Genomic DNA, 21,941 nt, shown 5'->3' on the forward strand with positions numbered 1-21,941 from the left:
AGCTGAGTGCTGAAGAATTGATGCTTTTGAACTGTGGTGTTAGAGAAGACTCTTGAGAGTCCCTTGGACTGCAAGGAGATCAAACCAGTCTATCCTAAAGGAAATCAGACCTGGGTGTTCATTGGAAGGACTGATGTTGAAGCTGAAATTCCAATATTTTGGCCACCTGATGTGAAAAACTGACTCACTAGAAAAGACCCTGATGCTAGGAAAGATTGAAGGTGGGAGGAGACGGGGACGACAGAGGATGAGATGGTTGGATGGCCTCACTGACTCGATGGACATGAGTTTGAGTAAGCTGCAGCAGTTGGTGATGGACAGGGAAGCTTGGTGTGCTGCAGTCCATGGGGTCGCAAAGAATTGGACACGACTGAGCAACTGAACTGAACTAATACACCGTGCAGTTCTAATTATCTTTAAGTAAAAACAGGAAACTATAAAAGATGAATGAAAAAAGAATATGAACAACCTATTTAGAATTTTTAAAACTGTTAATGAGTACATATATAGACTAATGCAAACTTTCCAAGTAATAATACAAAAATAACCTGCTTATTAACTAACAGGTTGTTATCTTCAAGTGTTCAAGGCAGAGCTGCAAACAAAACCCCAATAAATTGTACTGCAAATCTTAACATAAATAACACCAATGTATCAACAAAGAGCAGAGTGACCCAGGGAGAAAGAAAATCCTATAATATCTTGAAGCAAAACGGTTTGCCTTGAGTTAAAGAGGAAAACAAATTACTTCCTGATGGGCAAATGTATAATAAACAAATAAGAGAGCAAATGTCTTTGTATAAACTTTTATATAGGAATTCCTGCCTCCAACATATACAAACTGTATTTATAGGTTAAGTTCATTCACAGCGGATAAAGCTATCCTTTCATACTACACCAGGTAAACCAGTTAGCACAAAAGTACTGAGTTCTAATGATACTAAAATATCTAGAATTTCCTTTCCTGCTGTAAATACCACAGCAACAACTGTGAAGCTTTTAAATTAGTAGCTTAAAATAGAGATGATAGCCAAGGCTGCCAGTTAGGGAGACTCATATCTTCCCTGAATGAAGCTTGCAGTTATAAAAACAGAGGCCCAGATGGAATAGTCTCTCCCTGCTGGCCCGGCGGCCCAGTGCCAATTTCCTTGCCAAGGTCACAAGCAGGTATGTGAGGGAGGGAATGGTGCTGTGTATTATGTACGTGAGGGAGAAGTGAGTAAGTTGGCTTGGGATGAAACAAAATTATAAAAATCAATAGAGGTACTTAAATCTGAAGTTGTTCTAAAAAATTTAGCTGAATTTAACTCATCCAAGTCCAGGGTTATTTCTGCCCACCTTGAGATTCTTGTGTCTTCATTAATAATTCCAAACAATAAAAGGCTCCTGATATCACCCATTTCCTTGACATGCCTTTGAAAGTCATTATTCCTGAGATCATTTCCTCATAGACAGATCCAAGTCAGGAAGGTTCTTGACACCTGACCCCAGAGACCGGCATCTCTTAACATTCATGGAAAAAGCATAAGTTCTCTATTTGGCAATAATTCCTTAAAAGTTGGACTTTGGTCAGAACTGGGTTTAAATCATGGCCCTATCATTTATTAGCTATGTGAGACCCATCAGGCTACTTTATATCTTGGGGTCTCAGTTTATCCTGAAAAAAAAGTCAAATTAAGTCACTCAACTTACAAGGAAATCATAATAGTTAATGAAATCATAGCTACAATGCTTGGTGGAATGCCAAATATATTATCCAGAAAACCTTGATAAATGGTGACTATTATTAATGTATAATTTTTCACTCACACAGATTCATATTCTTATTAAGTCTGCTTTAACATAAGTAATAAATGCAGCCTCCCATCTACAGTACTTTCAAGGCACATGCCAAGTTAAGTTCCACAACACCCTAACATGTTCCAGTGCTTAAATCTTACTTAATAATAAACATGAAATGTTGTTTCTTAGAGACAAAAATTTAAATGCAATACAAGTTGAGAGGTAACATAAAGATTTAAATTTGTATCACAGGAGCACAAGTTAAGAGATAACTTCATGAAAAAAGTGGGAAAGGAGACTAGAGATTCAACAAAAGTATTGAAGTAGTTAGTTAATAAGGCCCTTGTGAATCACAGAATTAACCAAGAACTTTCAGATGTCCAAGCTGGGTTTAGAAAAGGAAGAGGAACTGGAGATCAAATTGCCAGGATTCCCTGGATCACAGAGAAAGCAAGGGAATTCCAGAAAAACATCTACCTCTGTTCATCAGCTACGTGGAAGCTTCTGACTGTGTGCAGCATAAGAAACTGTGGAAAGCTCTTAAAGAGATGGGAATACCAGACCATCTTACCTGTCTCCTGAGAAAGCTGTATGCGGGTCAAGAAGCAACATTTAGAACCCTGTATGGAACAACTGATTGGTTTAAGATTAAGAAAGGAGTACGACAGAGCTGTCTGCTGTCACCCTGGTTGTTTATACACTGAGCACATTGTGAGAGATGCTGGGCTTGTCAAGTTACAAGCTGGAATCAAGATAGGAGAAACAACAACCTCAGACATGCGGATGATACCACTCTAATGGCAGAAAGTGAAGAGGAACTAAAGAGACTCTCTGAGAGTGTAGGAGGAGAATGAAAAAGTCGGCTTAAAACCAAATATTAAAAAAAATACTAAGATCATGGCATCTGGCCCCATTACTTCATGGCAAACAGAAGGGGAAAAGGTGGAAGTAATGACAAGATTTCCTCTTCTTGGGATCTAAAATCACTGCAGATAGTAACTGCAACCATGAAACCAGAAGATGTTTTCTTCTAGGCAGGAAAACAATGACAAACCTAGATGGTGTGTTGAAAAGCAGAGACATTCCTCTGCCAACAAAGGTCCATATAGTCAAGGCTATGGTCTTCCCAGTGGTCACATACAGTTGTGAAAGCTAGACTGTAAAGAAGGCTGAGTGCTGAAGAACTGATGCCTTCGAATTGTGGTGCTAGAGAAGACTCCCGAAAGTCCCTAGGATAGCAAGGAGATCAAACGAGTCAATCTTAAGGGAAATCAACCATGAACTCTCATTGGAAGGACTAATGTTGAAGTTGAAACTCCAGGATTTTAGTCATTTAATGCGAACAGCTGACTCACTGGAAAAATCCCTGATGCTGGGAAAGATTGAGGGCAGAGGGAGAAGCGGGCATCATAGGACAAAATGGATGGATGGTATCACTGACACAGTGGATATGAACTTGGGCAAACTTCAGAAAATGGTGAGGGACAGAAAGGCCTGGAATGCTACAGTCCACGGGGTTGCAAAGAGTCAGACATGACTGGGTGACTGAACAACAAACCATAAAAATATAAAAAAATATTTTTCATATATTTGGATTGTAAAAAACATTATAAGCTTCAAAGGGGATGAAGAAAATACTGACTAGGATTAATAAAGGTATTTCCAACACACCTATTTCAAATCACAGAAAACAAAATTTTAAAGTGATCAGAAGCTTATGAAAACAGTTACAACTAACAGGGCTTTAAAGAATCAAGATTCTTTGACTTGAAAAAAAAACTTTTTAAACCAGTAAATACAGCCTCTGAAAAAAAAAACTATATCAATAAATGATAAAAGTATAATGCTAATAACTAATAATCCCCTCAGACTCAAGTTTACTAGTAATTAAAAACATAAATATCACTGTCCTCTATCATATTAGCAAAGATTTTAAAATTATAGATCTCTGAGCACCAAGAGTTTGAGAAGATAGGTACTACATCTTTGAAATGAAAAGTGTCAATCCAATGAAAATATATACTAAGGAATGGAGAATATTCAGACTATTTTCATTTACTGGAAAGGTGGGTAGAGCGGGTCACTTAACTGAGGGAGGAGGAGAGAAGAAGGTATAGTAATCATAGGCTGAGGCTGAGACAAGCCTCCAGTGACTTGCTCAAAAACATTTTCATCTTTCAGTACAAGCAATTGTTTCCAGAAATGAGAATGTGAAGAATTGAAGAGCTCCAGTTCCTTGGGGGATGGTGGGGACAGAAATAGAGAAGCAAAGTCTTACAAGAAGATGAGATGTACAAAACAAGCTTGTTTTACTCCTCTCTGACCCTTTACTTATATTTTTTTAAGACTCTAAGATAAAAGTCTATATAATCTAAAAAAGCACATTTGGTTCTTTGATTTTCGTTTTCAATAATTTTCCAGCTGTAAATACAATGGTCATCTTAAAGCTATAAAACAATACATAACTATATATTCCCTATTAGAAGCTTAGATATAATGAAAGTATTAAATTTGTTTCTACAGTTTCTGTCTTTTGCTTCAGGACTATCTGCCATATCCTACTGAAAAAGAGAATGTTTGTAAGGGCATAAATCTAACTGTACTACCAAAGAGAGTGGAAGAAATCGGGGAAGCCAGAAAAGAGTTTCTGTTATTTTAAAATAAATATGTTTAACTATGATTATGAGTGGGAAAGACCTCCATCTCAGTTGGGAGCAATAATTACTGGCTTTAACTTTCAGGAGTTGTGAAATAATACAAAGGAGTCTGAATACAAGACAAAATTCAGAGATACAACAAATTAGGCTTTACATGCAATACACAGAATAAAAAGGGCAATTATAAACAGATAGGGAAAGTCACAATGATAAAATACTGGCCTTACATTTTTTTTAATCAAAATCCTACCTAGCTACTTTAAAAGCTGATGTTTGGCAAGTTACATTACCACTTTGTACAACATTTGCCCGTATCTATAAAATAAAATGGTTAAAGAAGCAGCTTTTGAAGCTTCTACTTCCATGATTAATTCATTTTTTCCTCTCACTTTCTATGAATTCTATGCCATGCATAGCTATAGACAGAAAATGACTAGCAAGCCAACCTGCTAACAAGAATAAAAATTTAATTGTTTTAGCAAAATTCTGTATGCTTTTTTGACTACTACTTGCTGGTGGTAGTAATAGTATTTTTTGCCTTCATTTGTTTTGGCTGTAATTATTTAATATTGAGACAAACTCAGGTTTTTCTCATCACTGGCTGATGGAAATGAGGTACATTCCTAAATCCATGACCACAATAACTTCTGCTCTTCCCATCTTACAATGTTTATATCACTTGATAAGTCAGTAAGATACATAAATTTGTACCTATAACTCTTTGATAAGACACCTTAACATACCTATTTAACTAACTACAAGATAGTTATGTGGGCAAAATAAATCTGAAGAAAAATTACAGACTGAATTATGGTCCATACCAAGCAAATTAAAAAGCTACCAATATTACCTGTGAAAATACCCAATCTTGTTTTCCTTCCTAAGACAGATACAATTCAAGGTTAAACAAACAGAAGAGTCATATTCAACAGCTGGGAGAGGTTTATAAGACTTCTACTGCAGTGGGAACCACTAGCAAAGTACACTGAGAAGTAAAAATAACCAAAATAAGGAAAGTTTTGAATTATTCTAAATAGTGCATAAAGCTATACCTTGATTCTGGCACACAAATTATTTCACTTACAAAGTAAATATTTTATGTATGATGGGGAAATAAAACAATTAAAGAGAAAATAAAATTTTATTCACTATCTGAGCTCAAAGAAACAGATGCTATTTTTCAACTACTTTTTTAAACATTGCCATCCTTTTCTTCGAACATTTCTATTTTGAGGGGCAAATTCTTCTGACTGAAATGAAGTATCATCACCTTTCAGTTTAGAGAAATTTTAAGTCAAGATTTTCTATTACTTCCTTAAATCCTTAACTTTCTCTACAAGAGGAAATAAAATTAGGAGGTGTAACTTTATTGGTAACATTGAAGAGTCATTCCACTCTGTAATTTTTTAATATACACAAGGATAGACCCACTCTCTCCTGAAACTCTCTCCAGTCCTTTTGGAAGGTACAACTCTGCCTTCAGTTTGCCACAGCATCACTTAATTTACCGCAGCAATTCATTCATAGGAGTGCAGCAACTAGCTGATTTTGTTGATAGATTTCATAAAATTAATTAAATATCTGCAGGCTATATATCCTGAATTTGTATGTACTAACCAAGATAATTTTGAATGTCATTCAAATAAATATCTACTTGCATGGATAATATGCCTTACTATAATTGCTGGTAGAGAAACAAATTTAAGTATTGGTACTGTTTCAAAAGCATTTACCAACTTCATAAGAGGCTTTTCCTTCAATCGAGTTAACCAAGGTTTTAAATTACATTAAAATAAACCCTATAAAGAAAAGTGGGTTTAAAATAAATTTGATAAAGTTTTTCCTTAGTTCAAGTTCTTGAGTTTCTGTTTTACATTAGGTCTTGGAAGAACACAAAAGAATTCATTTTAAAATCATACAAAATTATATATTCAATTGTGTATAGAAGAAGCTGGTGAGAATGCCCTCCTATATAAGCAACTGCAGTGTTCTGTATGCAAAATTTTTAATAATTTAAACTGTCCTGATTCTTCTTTGTAAATTGAGAAACAATCATATCTTTCTAAGCAGTAATGGAGGAAGACTAATGCTTTGTGCATTTTTATATATTTGAGGTCATTTTTTCCACAATGTAATACATTTGACAGCTGGGTTTCTCATATTTTACTAGTTCATGTACATTAAATGCTAAATAATACTGTTTTTAAGTTTTGTGCTGTAAGAAAAAGTGAAATAAACTTTAATTCTGCTACAAAAATTAAATAAGTAAAATTTTAAAGCCTGGCTATGTACATAGCTCACAAACTCATATGGGAAGACAAAAACATTGTATCATCAACTTTGTAGAAGTGCTGAGGCCATGGTCTGCACAGGAGACCAGACCATAGAGGCTGACAGTGAACCAGCAGGGCATCTGGGAAGGGATAACTTCATTGAGGCTGAAAGGCAAAGACCAGGAAGAGAGTGTTTCACGACAGAAGAAGCAATGTAAACAATTCCAGAAAGGAGTAAAACAGCATGGATTGCTTTAGAAATATAAGATATTCAATAATGTTGGAGCATAAAGCAGAGGGAAAAGGAATACTCTCACGGAGAAAAGAGAGATGTGGAAAACAGCCCAGAACGAACAGCAAAAGATGAATATAGAACAAAAGTAGCAGCCAGATCAAGAAGGGACTCATTGTGCCAAGAAGCCTGACCTCTATCTATGAGCAAAAGAGGGCCAGGGATGAGAGGGCTTTAGCAAGAAAGTAGAGAGTTCATCATGGTGGGAGATGGATCCCTCTAAGGGTAGTACATATAGCATATGGACTAGGGGTACAGCAAATGACTGTAGGGGCAGTGAGAGGAGGCTAACGTTAACATTTCAAGCTAAATTCACTAACTTTACTTCAACAGATAGTTAAAACATGATACAAAAGACACTATCCATTTTTATAATATGTCTATGTATGAAATGCTTCCCCATTTCACGGTGGCTGGTGGCTCAGACGGTAAAGAATTACCTGCAGTGTGGGAGACCTGGGTTCAATCCATGGGTTGGGAAGATCCCCTGGAGAAAGAAATGGCTAACCACTCCAGTATTCTTGCCTGGAGAATTCCATGGACAGAGGAGCCTAGTGGGCTATAGTCCATGGAGTCGCAAAGAGTTGGACACGACTGAGTGACTAATGCTTTCACTTAAGTATGAAATGTTATTTACAAATATGATAAATAACCAATATTAGGGTTGACATTAAAGTCAAAAATAATATTGAGATAGGGTTTCAAGTTTTAAAATGCTCAACCAGCCTTCAACCAATATATATCCCATCTTAAGACACTGTCAATCTATACCACAGTTTTCTATTTCCTCTTTTGATTAAAGGGAAAACTTTATTTTATTGTAGTAATTTTGTTAGCTTGCTTTCTGACCAAAGTTTCCATAGGGTACTTCAGAAACAAGATACCAGAACAAATAAAAATAAAACAAATTTTAAAAGGCTTAAGAAGTCAATTATCACTGATTGAATATCATGTTACTTATATAACATATAAAATGAATGAGTAAAAGATAGTAAAGACCTGAAATTACAATTTTGATCAAGAGTTATTACCCAAAGGTATTAGCAAAGAAAATTTTAAGAAACACCCATTCTAAATCAATCATGGTTGCATTTTCAAAATAAATATTATTGTTGACAAAAGTCTACATAAACCCATTAATAAAAGGGTAGCCAATACCTTAAAAAGTAAAAAAAAAAAAAAAAAAAAAAGGATTCTTGATGCAGAGGCTAAAACAAGCACTAAATGAAAGTCAAATACAGTTTAACTATAGATATCAGATTAGCCTTAAAGCACATCTAAATTAGTAAACTGATTTTGAAGCATTTTGCACTATTCTTAAAATTTTATGTGATTCAACAGCAATGATACTCTGCAACTATTGGCTTCATTTTTAGATATTTACTTAAGATATTCCACCTACTGTTTTGGACATAAGTTTATCCAGTTTTAGAATGAGTTGATTCCTGAATATTAACTCTAATACAAAGCCTATCCAGAGTATTAGTTTTTTCTTGTATCTCTATTGGTCTGCAGTTTAAGCTCTACTGCAGCATTCATGTTATTTTTGTTTTTAACTTAACTATGTAATACAAAAAAATCTTTGGAACTGTAATCACCATCTATCACTCAACCTAAAATTTTTAAATACCACACTAGTGTTATTCTACAACTAAAAAACCAACAGGGAAATTTTCAATCTGTCGGTTGACAAATTTCATCTAGTTAATGCCAAACCTACAGTAAAGCAACATATTACTTTCCAAATTATGTGCAGTAGACATAAAACACACTGTATAAATTCATGGGTGTCCTAAATCAGAAAACACATAGAAAACAAGTACTTTCTGTCCCAAACTTTAGCAACACTGCTTTTAATGTCAATCTGGGATATGCAAAGCAATGATGATAAGTGAACATACAAAAGCACTATAGTCACAGAGAGAATCATGAGTCAAAGTGCCACCTGTGATGAAAAGGGGGAAAAAAACACTATGATGTGGAGCAGGGGATGTTAACTTAATGTCTTTAGTAAAGAACCACATTTTGTGAGGACCCAATCTAGCAGGTCACTTAGACAAGCAGAGAAATTCTCCTAAACACTGAGTCCTTTGCATCTTGGACCAAGAAGCCTGTTCTCACTTTTCATCACTCCTGCTTTTCTCTATTCCCAGAAGTAGTCATTATTTCATTTTAATGCACTGCCAAAAGGACACTGGATTTCTTTTAAAAAGACCTTATGTTTCTCACATCTCACGTTCACATTCAACACATTTTCACAAAGTAAACAACATCTTCACCCATTCATCTGAATTTTTCCCCCATTCCATTTCCAAACCAGCATCCACTATAAACTTACAAATAATCATGTTTTAATACCAATATAAAAAGTACACACAAATTTACCAATCAGAAGACTTCAAGTCTGAGAGAATGAAGACACAGAAATTTACTGACAGGACACACCACGGAATCAGTGTTCAAGGGCCATTCCCACCACCCACGGCACTATAGTGTATTTTGAACCTACACAACATTCTTAAGAGCAGAACACAAAAATACACTGCCATAAGAACACTCAACCAGCAGGCAGCCTTTCCTCATTAGCTTTAACATGTCACACAGCCCTTTGCTTACTGATGCAGAGCAGCCAAAAGGGAGATGGAGTTTACGAGCAAAAGCAAGACTGAGCTGGCTAATTACTTACCTTCTACGTATGACAGGCTTGCTTGTTTAACTTTTTGTTTCCTCTCTTGTCATAGCTCAACGGAAAATGGTTGTGATTCAGCAGAAGTTTGAACCTGACAATCAAAAACAATATTGTAAGAAAAAAATGGGAAATTAAAGTTCCCTCCAGTACAGTCTTTCTTTCCCTGCCCTCTGTGCGTGTTTCTCTCTCGTGTGCTCTCTCTGCAAGGCAGCTACGTAGTGGTCTATAAATATTGACCCTGACACTTGCTCAGTGCTTTACTTGCTCATGGCACAGGTCCGTGTTACTGAACACCGTGGTAATACTCCGGCAAAGTTCTCAGCTGCTCAGACAAAGCTGTGGATTGGCTCACTACCCAACAACCCTGTGCCTGCCTGGAAATACCATTTTTCTGCCAGCTTTACAGATGCTATGGGCCTTTCCTGAGGCCCAAATCAGGCACAGAAGGGCAATTATGAGGTTTGTCTGAAGAAATACAGTTTTCCTCAAGCAGGTGAAGGGAAGAGGGGGCTGGATGGAGTGGAAGCCAAGAAAGGAAATACTGCCTTTGTTTTGGCCAAACAATATAATTTCAAACCCTTTATAAAAGTCATACCTTAATGTCATTTAATCAAGCTTTATAAAACTGAATTACTACATACTATGAATAGCCAAGACACAGGAGAATGTTTTTGCAATTGTTTTTAATATTGCTTCTCATTGAATAAGGCTGCACTGACTGAGTAACTGACCGCAAAGAAATGTTTCAACATGAATAAATTCATTTCTAGACTGATTGAAGTGCACAGGAAAGTATAGTATTAATCAGATCAAATTAAGTACTTTCTGAAAGAGGCTAAAATATAATCTGGAAATTATATGAATCAACATATGACATGAAATACTTCTAGATTTTCAATGATGACAATTTAAATTTTATTTTTTAAAATTAAGGATAAAATCTAACCCATGACTATATAATTTGTAGGTGATATAAACAAGGTCACCATCATCCACTGTACCACATATAATGTCCACAGTATGAATAATTAGAAAATAAATTAAGCATATATTTTTATTCTTCCTGTTGAGACTAATCATATGTTTACCTAATTGAAATGTCATCTCGATTAATAAAGAGTAAAGGAAATTTAAGAAATATCTGGTCACTTACTTATTTAATAGATGAGAAAAGTCACCTCCAGGCTGGTTAATTTACACAATCACATGGCAAGTTTGTGGCAGGGCCGAAACCAGAAGCCCTTGCTCTATTGCTCACAAAGCTGTGCTCCTTCTACTACAAATTCATTTTTAGGTTCAAACCCTGATTTTCATATGAAATCTTACCAAAAGCCTTATCAGTAAATGTAAACATTATAGCTAGAGAAATAACCAGCATAAAACAAAAATAGTCTTTACAAGTGTAATTGACTACCCTTACCAAAAAGTTAAATACAAGAATTAGCTTTCTAACAGTTGAAATCTACTTTTTCTTGCTTCATTTAATAATCAATATTTGCCCAATAAATTAACTTAATACCAGGAGAGGTGTATGTTAGGTCCTGAGGAGCCCAAGATGAAACACAGTCCCTACTCTGAGACTTTTCAGTCCAATTTCACACGGTGGTGGGGGGGGGGGGGGGAGTAATGACAAAACAGCATGTTAATATGGTGATGCAAACTAGGAGGGCAGCAAGGGTGCCTGACACATGAGAATCTGAGCCAGCATGAAGTGAGCGGACACAGGAAATTCCTCAATCAAGACTTTAAAGGTGGCACAAACAGATAGAGAGAAATACCACATTCTTTGATCAGGAAAATCAATACTGTCAAAATGACTATACTATTCAAAACAATGTACAGATTCAATTCAATCCCTGCCAAATTACCAATGGCATTTTTCATAAAATTAGAACAAAAAACTTTTTTAATTTGTATGGAAACACAAAAGACCCCAAGTAGCCAAATCAAACTGAAGAAAGAAAAACAAAGCTGGAGGAATCAGACTCCCTGAATTCAAACTATACTACAAAACTACAGTTATCAAAACTGTGTGGTACTGGCACAAAAACAGAAATATAGATCAATGAAAAAAATAGAAAGTCCAGAGAAAAACCCACACACCTACGGTCACCTAATGTATGACAAAGGAGACAAGAATGTACAATGGAGAAAAGACAGTCTCTCCTATAAACAGTGCTGGGAAAACTGGACAGCTACATATAAAAGAATGAAATTAGAACAGTCACTAACACCATATATAAAAATAAACTCAAAATGGATTAAAGACCTAAATAGTCTTTAAAGTAAGGCTGAATACTATAAAACTATCAAATGAGAACACAGAACACTACTTGACAAACAGTACCAAGATCTTTTTCAATCCACCTCCTAGACTAATGGAAATAAAAACAAAAATAAAACAAATGAGGTCTAATTAAACTTAAAAGATCTTCACAACAAAGGAAACCATAAACAAAAAGAAAAGACAACCCTCTAAATGGAAGAAAATATTTACAATTGAAGCAATTGACAGGGATTAATCTCCAAAATATACAAACAGCTCATGCAGCTTAACATCAAGAAAAAAAAAAACCAAATCCAATCAAAAAATGGGTGGAAGACTGAAACAGATCTTTTTCTAAAGAAGACACATAGATATCCAAAAAGTACATGAAAAGATGCTCAACATCACTAACTTTTAGAGAAATGCAAATCAAAACTACAATGAAATATCACTTCACACAAGTCAGACTGGCCATCGTCAAAAAAATCTACAAACAATAAATGCTGCAGAGGGTATGGAGAAAACAGAACCCTTGCACTGGGGATAGGACTGTATATTCCCAATGTATATATACCAATGCTATTGGTTTAGGCACTAAGGAGAACAATAAGGAGGGTCCTTAAAAAACTGAAAAGAGAGCAATCTTACTCCTGGGGAGAAACCTGGAGAAAACCATAATTCAAAAAGAGACAATCACCCTAATTATTTACTGCAGCACTATTTATGAGAGCCAGGACATGGAAGAAACCTAAATGTCCATCAGTAGGTGAATGGATAAAGAAGATGTGGTACATATATAAATGGAATATTATTCAGCCATAAAAAGAATGAAATAATTCCATTTGCAGCAACACAGATGGATCAAGAGACAGTCACACTGAGTCAAGTCAGACAGACAAAGATACATGTTATTATCACTTACATGTGGAATCTAAACAAAAAAATGTACAAATAAACTTAATTACAAAAAAGAAATAGAGTCATAGATGCAGCAAAAAAAAACTGATGGTTTCCCAGGGGAAAAGGGGGGGGGGAGATAAATGATGAAATTAGGACTGACACTACTCACTACTATACATAACATAGATAAACTAATAATAACTTAGTGTATGGCATAGGAAAGAGTGGATATATGTATATGTATAGCTGATCTCCCTTGTTGTACACCTGACACTAACAACATACTAAATCAGATACACCCCAATAAAAAATTAAAAAAAAAGAATGAGTAGACAGCAATGAGACAAAGATGAGAAAGAATAACACAATAAAGACAAGGAGGCAAGAAAAAAAAAATGATATGGAATTTCTAAATTCTCTTTTACTGGAGCACAGAATGTAAAGCAGGAAATGGTTAAATGACAAAAAAAAAAAAAAAGGACTAGAAGGAGAAAGGTGATGATGGGTTATATATACCAGGTTAAAAAACTGGGTTTTATATAGTAGGTGAGTAGTCTTCAACTATTTTTATTCACAGACCCTTAAAAGAATTTTGAAAAGTATGTAACCATTAACACATTATCAAGTTAATGCCTACAATTTTTCACCTGTGGTAAAATATGTACTTGAAAAGAATTTAATTTCCACTCTATTGGAAATACTGACATTTTAAACATTTTAAATAAAACTTCTATCAACTATTTTAAGAATATGCAATAGAAACTAAATTCAGGGTCATAAAATTGTTACGCATTTTAAAAATACACGAATAGACTCTTCTTGTTATGCATTTAAAAAATACACGAATACTCTTCTTTCAAGCTGAAAATTTTTCATTACTATTTTATCAACCTTCATTTCCATCTCACTTCCTCAGAGAATTCTTACATAATGTATTTTGTAACTAAAATTCTTTCATTTTTCACCCTAAACCTCTCTGCAACAAAAAAATGTTCATACTTTTCCACAAGAAAAATCTAAGAAATTAATTTAAATTGTTTAATTGCTAAGTTTTCTATGATCCCGGCTACAATGCACCATAGTATGATTTGGGATGGATAGGTATATGCCTTTCTTTCGTAAAGTTAGAGGAAAACTGCTATGAATAAAGCATTGCTCTGAGCCAGATCAATATTAAAAGAAATGCATGTGTAAAAGTTGAGAATCTGGACACTCACTCCATTCAAACCATTTATTCAATTGCTAAGTGAAAGAAGCTAGTCTGAAAAGGTTATATACTGTGTGATTACAATTATATGGCATTCTGAACCAGACAAAACTAGAGAGACAGTAAAAAGATCAGTGGCTGCCAAGGGTTTGGGTGGCGAGGGGGGAGGGGGGATGAGCAGGCGGAACACGGGGAATTTTAGGTCAGAGAAGCTATGCGTTTTGGCTTTATTTTGACACTGTAATGGCAGATACATGACATAACACATTTGGCAAAACGGAACCATCACAAAGAGAGAGCCCTAATGAAAATTAGGGACTTTAGTTAAGTCTCTTGACTTCCTGAAGCGTGTGGTCTAAAAGAGAATATTATTGAGTGATTATTGCCTAATAAAAAATGTAGAACTATCTCTAACACTAAAACTCTGACAGATGAGTATGCTTTTGCCTTTTTCAAGAAAAAGAATATGAGTCTTGGTATTATAAAGTGACTTGTCTGAAGCCATACAGCTCATAACCAGTAGATGTGGGACCCTGGTCACATCTGTCTGAGTGGACGACAGGACCACATACTGCCTTTCTATCAGGTACTTGGACAGAGGCAGCCAAGGACAGGCAAGGAAAAGGTCTAAGCAGCGCCGTCATGCAGTCAGAAAGGAACTAAAGCCTCATCATACAGTTCTCTCAAGAAACTCCTAGAATTTTGAGGCTTAAAGGGTAGCAAGAAGACGAGATGAAGAAATTAATCAGTGGAAATCAGTGGACAAAATTAAAATGATTGATATGCCCTATAAAAAATAACTTGAAGGGTTTTGTCTTTGATTTGACTGAAGGGGAAGGACTACATAAAGCCAAAGGTGTGCAGACTTAACACTGCCAAAATATCAGTTCTTCCCAACTTTATTTATAGATTCAATGTAATCTCCACCAAAATCCATCAGGTATTTTTGGATATTAACAAACTCACACTAAAGTTCATACAGAGAGGCAAAAGACCTAGAATAGCCAACACAACATTAAGTAAGAACAAAGTTGAAAGACAATAACATCAAGGCTTCCTATAAAGCTATAGTAGTCATGACAGTGTAATATTACAGAAAGAAAAGAAATCAATGGAACAACAGAAAGCACAGAAATAGACTCACTTAAGTAAAGTCAACTAATCTTTGACAAAGGAGCAGAGGCAAAACAATAAAGCAAAGACAATCTTTTCAACAAATGGTGCTGGAACAACTGGACATCCACAGGCAAAAAATTGAATCTGGATACAGATCTTATACCCTTCACAAAAATTAACTAAAAATAGATCACAGATCTCCCATGTAAAGTGCAAAGTTGTAAAACTCTTAGAATATAATACAGGATAAAACCTAGATGGCCTTGGATATGATGATGACTTTTTAGATAAAACAACAAAGGCATGACCCATAAAATAAATAATTGGTATGTTGAACTTAAAAATTAATAACCTCTACTCTGAGAAAGACAATATCAAGACAATGAGAGCACAAGCCACAAACAGGGAGAAAATATTTGCAAAAGACATCCAATGAAGGACTGTTATCTAAAAGATAAGAACTCTTAAAACTCAAAAAAAATTTTAAAAATGAGCCAAAGATCTTAATAGATATCTCACAAAAAAAGATATACAGATGGCAAATAAGCATATGGAAAATGCTCTAATTAATCTGTCATCAAGGAAATGCAAATTCAAACAACAATGATATGCCATACCACTATATAACTTTGAGAATGACTAAAATCCAGAACACGCACAAGACTAAATGCTGATTGAGGTGTGCAACTGGTGGTGTGAAGATGTGAAAGAGGAACTTTCATTTCCTACTGGTGGGAATTCAAAATGATCCAGCCACTGTGAAAGACTGTTTGGAGGTTTCTTACAAAATTAAACACACTCTTATCATATGATTTATCAATCACACTCATTATTTACCCAAAGGATTTGAAAACTTATGCCCATACAAAAATGCAGATGTTTATAGAAACTTTAATTATAACTGGCAAAAACCTGGAAGCAACCAGAAGTTCCTTCAGTGAGTGACTGAATAAACTGTGATACATCTAGGCAGTGGAATATCATCAGTACTAAAAGATTAGCTATCAAGTCATGAAAAGACATGAATGAAATTTAAATGCATATTACTAAGTTAAAGAAGCCAATGGGAAGAAAACTATGAATGTATGATTTCAAATGTATGACATTCTGGAAAAGACAAAACTCTTTCCAATAGAATGCAAATTCAATGACAGCATAGATTTCAAGGGCCTAAATCGAGTCTTGCACACAATAAATGCACAATAAGTATGTATGGTATAAATGACTGAAATAGGCACTTGTGAGCCATATACCAATACAAGTGGTTCCTGAAGTCATAAGACCTCTTAGTGATTATAAGGAACCCAAAATCAACACTGAAGAACTGGGTCAAGGAAGAAAAGTCCACAATGACCATAAAACAATTATGTATGTAAGTAGGGGAAGAATGAGAGAATGGGACCCAGAGTGAATGAGGAAGGAATATTCTGAAGGGAGAGGTCAGCAAATGCAAATACCCAGAAAGATCCAACATAAAAGTAATTAAAAACAACCCAAAATACACAGCCTTCAGACAGCACTGTCATACTAAACATCTCTGAACTGTACATTTTACAAGGATACATTTAATGGTATATGAATTATATTTCAATAAAGCAGGTATTAAAAAGAGAGAGAGATCAATGGTGGCTAAACCATTTCCATAGCAGAAGAAAGGCAAGCAAGTAAAATGAGACACTGAGTAGGATCACTCTTACAAAAAGTTTGGCTACAAAAAAAGAGAAAGACAGATGGGGATAATGATTTAAAACAACAAACCACTCATCAGTGTAGAGACCGAGTGTTCTAAAGTGAAGCTGACTTGAGTTTTCATCTTTCTCAAGTTACATTATAAGTTATATAACCTTAGTTTCCTCATCAAATAGATGAGTTTCATATGGTACCTCTGATCTGAGTATCAGTACTTCACTTCTTTCTATTGTGTAATAATACTTCACTGTCTAAAATACACTTTTTATTTATCCACTCATTAGCTGATGGACATTTGGGTTGTTCCCACTTTTGAGCTATTATGAAAAATGCTGCTATGAAATTTCATGTACAAGTTGTTGGGTGAACATACATTTTCATTCCTCGTGGGTAAACAGCAGGAGTGAAACTGCTAAATAATATGGTAATTTTATGTTTAACACCATAAAGAACTGTCAAACTGTTTTCTAAAGTGACTGCTTCCCTGGTGGCTCAGAGGGTAAAGTGTCTGCCTGCAATGCAGCAGACCCAGGTTTGATCCCTGGGTTGGGAAGATCTCCTGGAGAAGGAAATGGCAACCCACTCCAGTACCCTTGCCTGGAAAATCTCATGGACAGAGAAGCCTGGTAGGCTACAGTCCATGGGGTCCCAAAGAGTCAGACACGACTGAGCAACTTTACTTTCACTTTTAGCTTTTCAAAGTGACTGCACCATTTAAATCCTTACCAGCAAAGTATGAGGGTTCCAATTTCTCCACATTTTTATAAACACCTGTAATCAACTATCTTTATTGCAGCAACACTGTAAGTATAAAGTACAATCTCATTGTGATTTTAATTTCCATTTCCCTAATGACAAAATGCTCAGTATCTTTTCGTGTGCTTCTTGGCCTTTTGAACATTTACTCTTTTCAGTAAATACAATTTCAAAAAAGCTTAGGACCAAATAAAGCTTAAGGCATATTTTCAAGTTATATGTGACACAGACATGGCCACTTACTTCTTAGCTGAATAATTGAACAAACTAATCAACAAATGAAAGACTAGGCATTAGACATATGTGATTTATTGGCATATTGCTTCCATTTTTAAACTAATAATTTGAATTCCTCTGCATTTTCAACAGAATTTTTAATAAGGTAAAGAAACTTTTAAAATTTGTAATGACAAAGAATATGTACTAACCCTCTGTTCAGTATTATGATAAATACCTATATTAGTACTTTCAGTTTGGTAATAATTAAGTACTCTATTAGATAAGTGCTAGGAAACTGGAACTGTAATCCTGTTATACGAATACTTTAATGCTTCCTTGAGGTTAGAGGTGAAGAAAAAGCAAAAAAATGATTAAGAAATGAATGACCTTAAAATACACTGCTGACAAACTTAATCAGATATGAATGCTACAAATTTACCCAACCCCATAAAGAATGACACACTCCTCAGGGGCAATGGGTTCTACGAAAATATTAGTAATCCAAATTGGCCATGATTTTTCAAAAAGACCTAAGGAAATATGTGACTTTCAGTGTAAAAGATTGAAGAGAAAGAAAACTGATTCTATAATATGCCTGATTAGAAACAAACTATGGATGGCTTTCTCCTTGTTTTTCCCTTTATAGGTCTCCTATTAGTCATATTATAAAGAAAGTCACTTACCTTTAACTCTAAGGTTCTTTGTTCTCATGTAATAAATACTTTGGGCTCCCGGAACCCCACAGGAAAATCATACGTTAGTCTACTAACCTTTACTGCTGCCAGTTTATTCTAAGTACCTATCCATTATTAGTTGAAAAGTATTGACTACATAATTAATAAAAAAGGCTCTTTCAACCAGAACAATGTTGTATATAAATTTAAAAGGAGAAAAATATGAGGCATAAAAATATATAGCAAAGAATGGAAGTCCTTTTACACTTGTATTTGACATCACACAAACTAATGACAAATTAAATACTGTATCACTTATAAATAGAAATAGTTTTGAAATTCAGAGTGCATGGAACAGATAACCATAAACAAACACATACAACCATAATCAATAAAAAAGCTCAATACCATTTAACAAGAAAAGGTAACAATAAAGAGTGAAAAGCATCAAGATTATCAAGTTATTCTTCTAGTTGTTGTTAATTGGTCTCATATAAAACTATACTAATGCCTCTTCATGCTTAATATTAGTAGGTGAGTTCTCAGCTACATACCAGTATTTCCATTTGTTTTCCTCCTAAAGGCATACAAATTTATATAACACTAAGGACAATTTCAAAAATATTGGAAATATAATATTTATTTGCAATATAATTTCAGGAATTTTCTACTCTTACAAAAGTGTACAGGTCTTACAATCATTACATAGCTGTAATATTTATTTCTTAAATTTAAGGAATTAACCCTCAGTAATTGAAATTTCTCTAAAATCACTTCAAAATGAAAATTAGATTGTCTATCTAACAGTAAGAATCTTTGAGAATTTTTAATTCCATTAATCACTGAGTAGTTCTAATACTCCAGATGATTACCCAACACTGGAAACAAAGGCTTTCTTTCACCAGAAAGAGCTCAACTCTCAATTTTTGTTGCTTTTTCAAGGACAATTCATTTGAGGATCTTTTTAGTCACACGGATATCCATAATTAGCAATGTGATATTAATTTAATGGAACATTTCTAGAAACAACAAGAGTATATTTTGTTGAACAGAAGAACAGATATCCTGAGAAAGAACTAAGCGCCTTCTCCAAGACAGAAGGGGCAAGGTGATCCTAAAATCACCCCTACCAGAAGCATCTCTGTCAGCTAAAAGGAGAGCAGGAAAGACTGGGGAACTCAACAAGACAAGCTACCACCAAGCATTCCTTAGGATGGAAAAGGAGAAATCCCAGCGAGGAAGAATTCAGCAAAAATCACTTCAGTGGAGGAGGGAAATACCCATCTACCACATTTGTTATTATTAATCATAAAACAGTAACTCATAAAAGTATCACTGAATAATTAAATGGGCCTGGAAAATAGGAATGTATGTTAAATCTCACAAAAGAATTATTAAAATTCATAAATGAAAATAAAAACATCACTGGTTTATTTTACTGCTATATGATCAATCTATTCTCATATGCAAGATTTAAATTTATAAAGCCAAGGAATATCATTATTCACTTTAATGCCACATTTTTCTAATCAAAATATGTCTCAAAAAAAAAGGAGAGGAAATAGGAAGAAAACAATAAAGCAAACCAATTTTAACAAGAATGAATGAGATATCTATTACTCTCGTTCAGTTTACACATAAAATGGGGGTTGTTTCTATTGGCTGTCCTGCTTGACAAGGCTTGAAATTTTCTTTAAATGTATTGTCAAAAGTAAATAAAGAGTAATGCTGAAAGAAAGATGAAAATATTTTAAATCTTACTTTTACTTCTGTGTTTTAGTGGATCTGAATATTGTCATATATAATATATTTCCAACAGTAAGTTAAATAAACTTTGAGGTGAACTAAAGCAATCTTTCTAGTTTCTATAAGCTCTGATTTCATTAGACTACTTTGGAATAGGTGAAAACTGCACAGGAGTGCCCTCTGAGGTGTTTGTTTCCCTTCCTGTAATTTGTTTCATCCTAGTATTCAGCCTACATGGACCAAGATCAGAGCTGGAACTAGGCAGAGGATAGGGAGGAGGTAAAAGTATAAACGAGCTTCCCTGCTGGTTCAGATGATAAAGAATCTGCCTTCAAGGCAGGAGACCTGGGTTCAATCCCTGGGTCAGGAAGATCTCCTGGAGAAGGGGATAGCAACCCACTCCAGTATTCTTCCCTGGAGAATCCCATGGACAGAAGAGTCTGGCGGGCTACAGTCCATGGGGTCACAAAGAGTTAGACATGACTTTTCTACACGCACATAGAAAAGGTAAAGAAAGAATATCCTTATATTCTTTCATAATCCACTGAAGAGATGAAATAATGTTAACAAACCACACATCAATTTAGGAATCAACCTGATTATATTTCTGTTTTATTATGAAGAGAATATGTATTGAACCATTAAAATAACTGCTTTGTATAACTATCCATCTTTGAAAAAGCATATACAAACTGAAACTCATTCCGGATACTTAAATCACATCAGTGAAGAACATAAAGGAACACTTCAGAAGTACAGGAACTCAAACCATGCTCAGGGTATGGGACCCATGTTGATGGGGTGTTCCCTCTCTTGCTGGCCAACTCTGTACAAATATACTGACTCACATTTATACGGCATTTTTTAAGGAGTCTTTCTTCATATACTTTCTCATTTGATCACTAGGATAAGACAATGAGAAAAAATCCCTACTTTACAGAAGCAAAAATGGAAATCCAAGGTAGGCAAGGAACAGCCCAATGTGCTAACATTTTAAAGAAATATAGACAGAAACTGAATTTGGGACTTTTCATATTAAACCCTTGGCCTGTATTACTATATCTTTTAACAACACCTGAGGGACCCTCCCTCAGTAGGGATTTTCGTATTGAAAAAAATAGTAACACCTAGGGGACAAACTGAAGTATTCCAGTTTGAGGCAAATATATATTTTTTAATAACGGCAACATATACACACACAAACACACCCACTCATTACTTGGATAATGACAGTACCATTACTCAGTAAAAATTTCAGGGTTCTACCATTCTCCCCCAATTCTAATTGGTTACTACTCTATCTTTGGAATACCTCTCAAATTTGTGCCTCCTACCCTTCCCTCTGTTCCTACCAAAATTCAAGTCTAGCTTTTATATAACCTTAAACACTGAAAAGACTCACCATCGAGTCTCCTGTCACCACTCTGCCTTCTCCTCCATCTGTCTTCTACACTGCTACAACAGGTTACAAAATTTCAACACCTCATCTTGCCAACTGAGGATTCAAACCTTCAGCACAGAATACAGGCCACTCAGCCATCTCGACCTGGCCTTATCTTTTAGTATATCATTTAGTATATCATTTCCCTTTTGCCCACAACACAAATCCCACGTTACACTCACCTAACACACCAAACCAGATGTTCACTAGAAATGCCCTGTGAAGCAGCACTTA

Source organism: Dama dama, chromosome 17 (genome assembly GCF_033118175.1).
Source record: "Dama dama isolate Ldn47 chromosome 17, ASM3311817v1, whole genome shotgun sequence".
Classification (NCBI taxonomy): domain Eukaryota; kingdom Metazoa; phylum Chordata; class Mammalia; order Artiodactyla; family Cervidae; genus Dama; species Dama dama.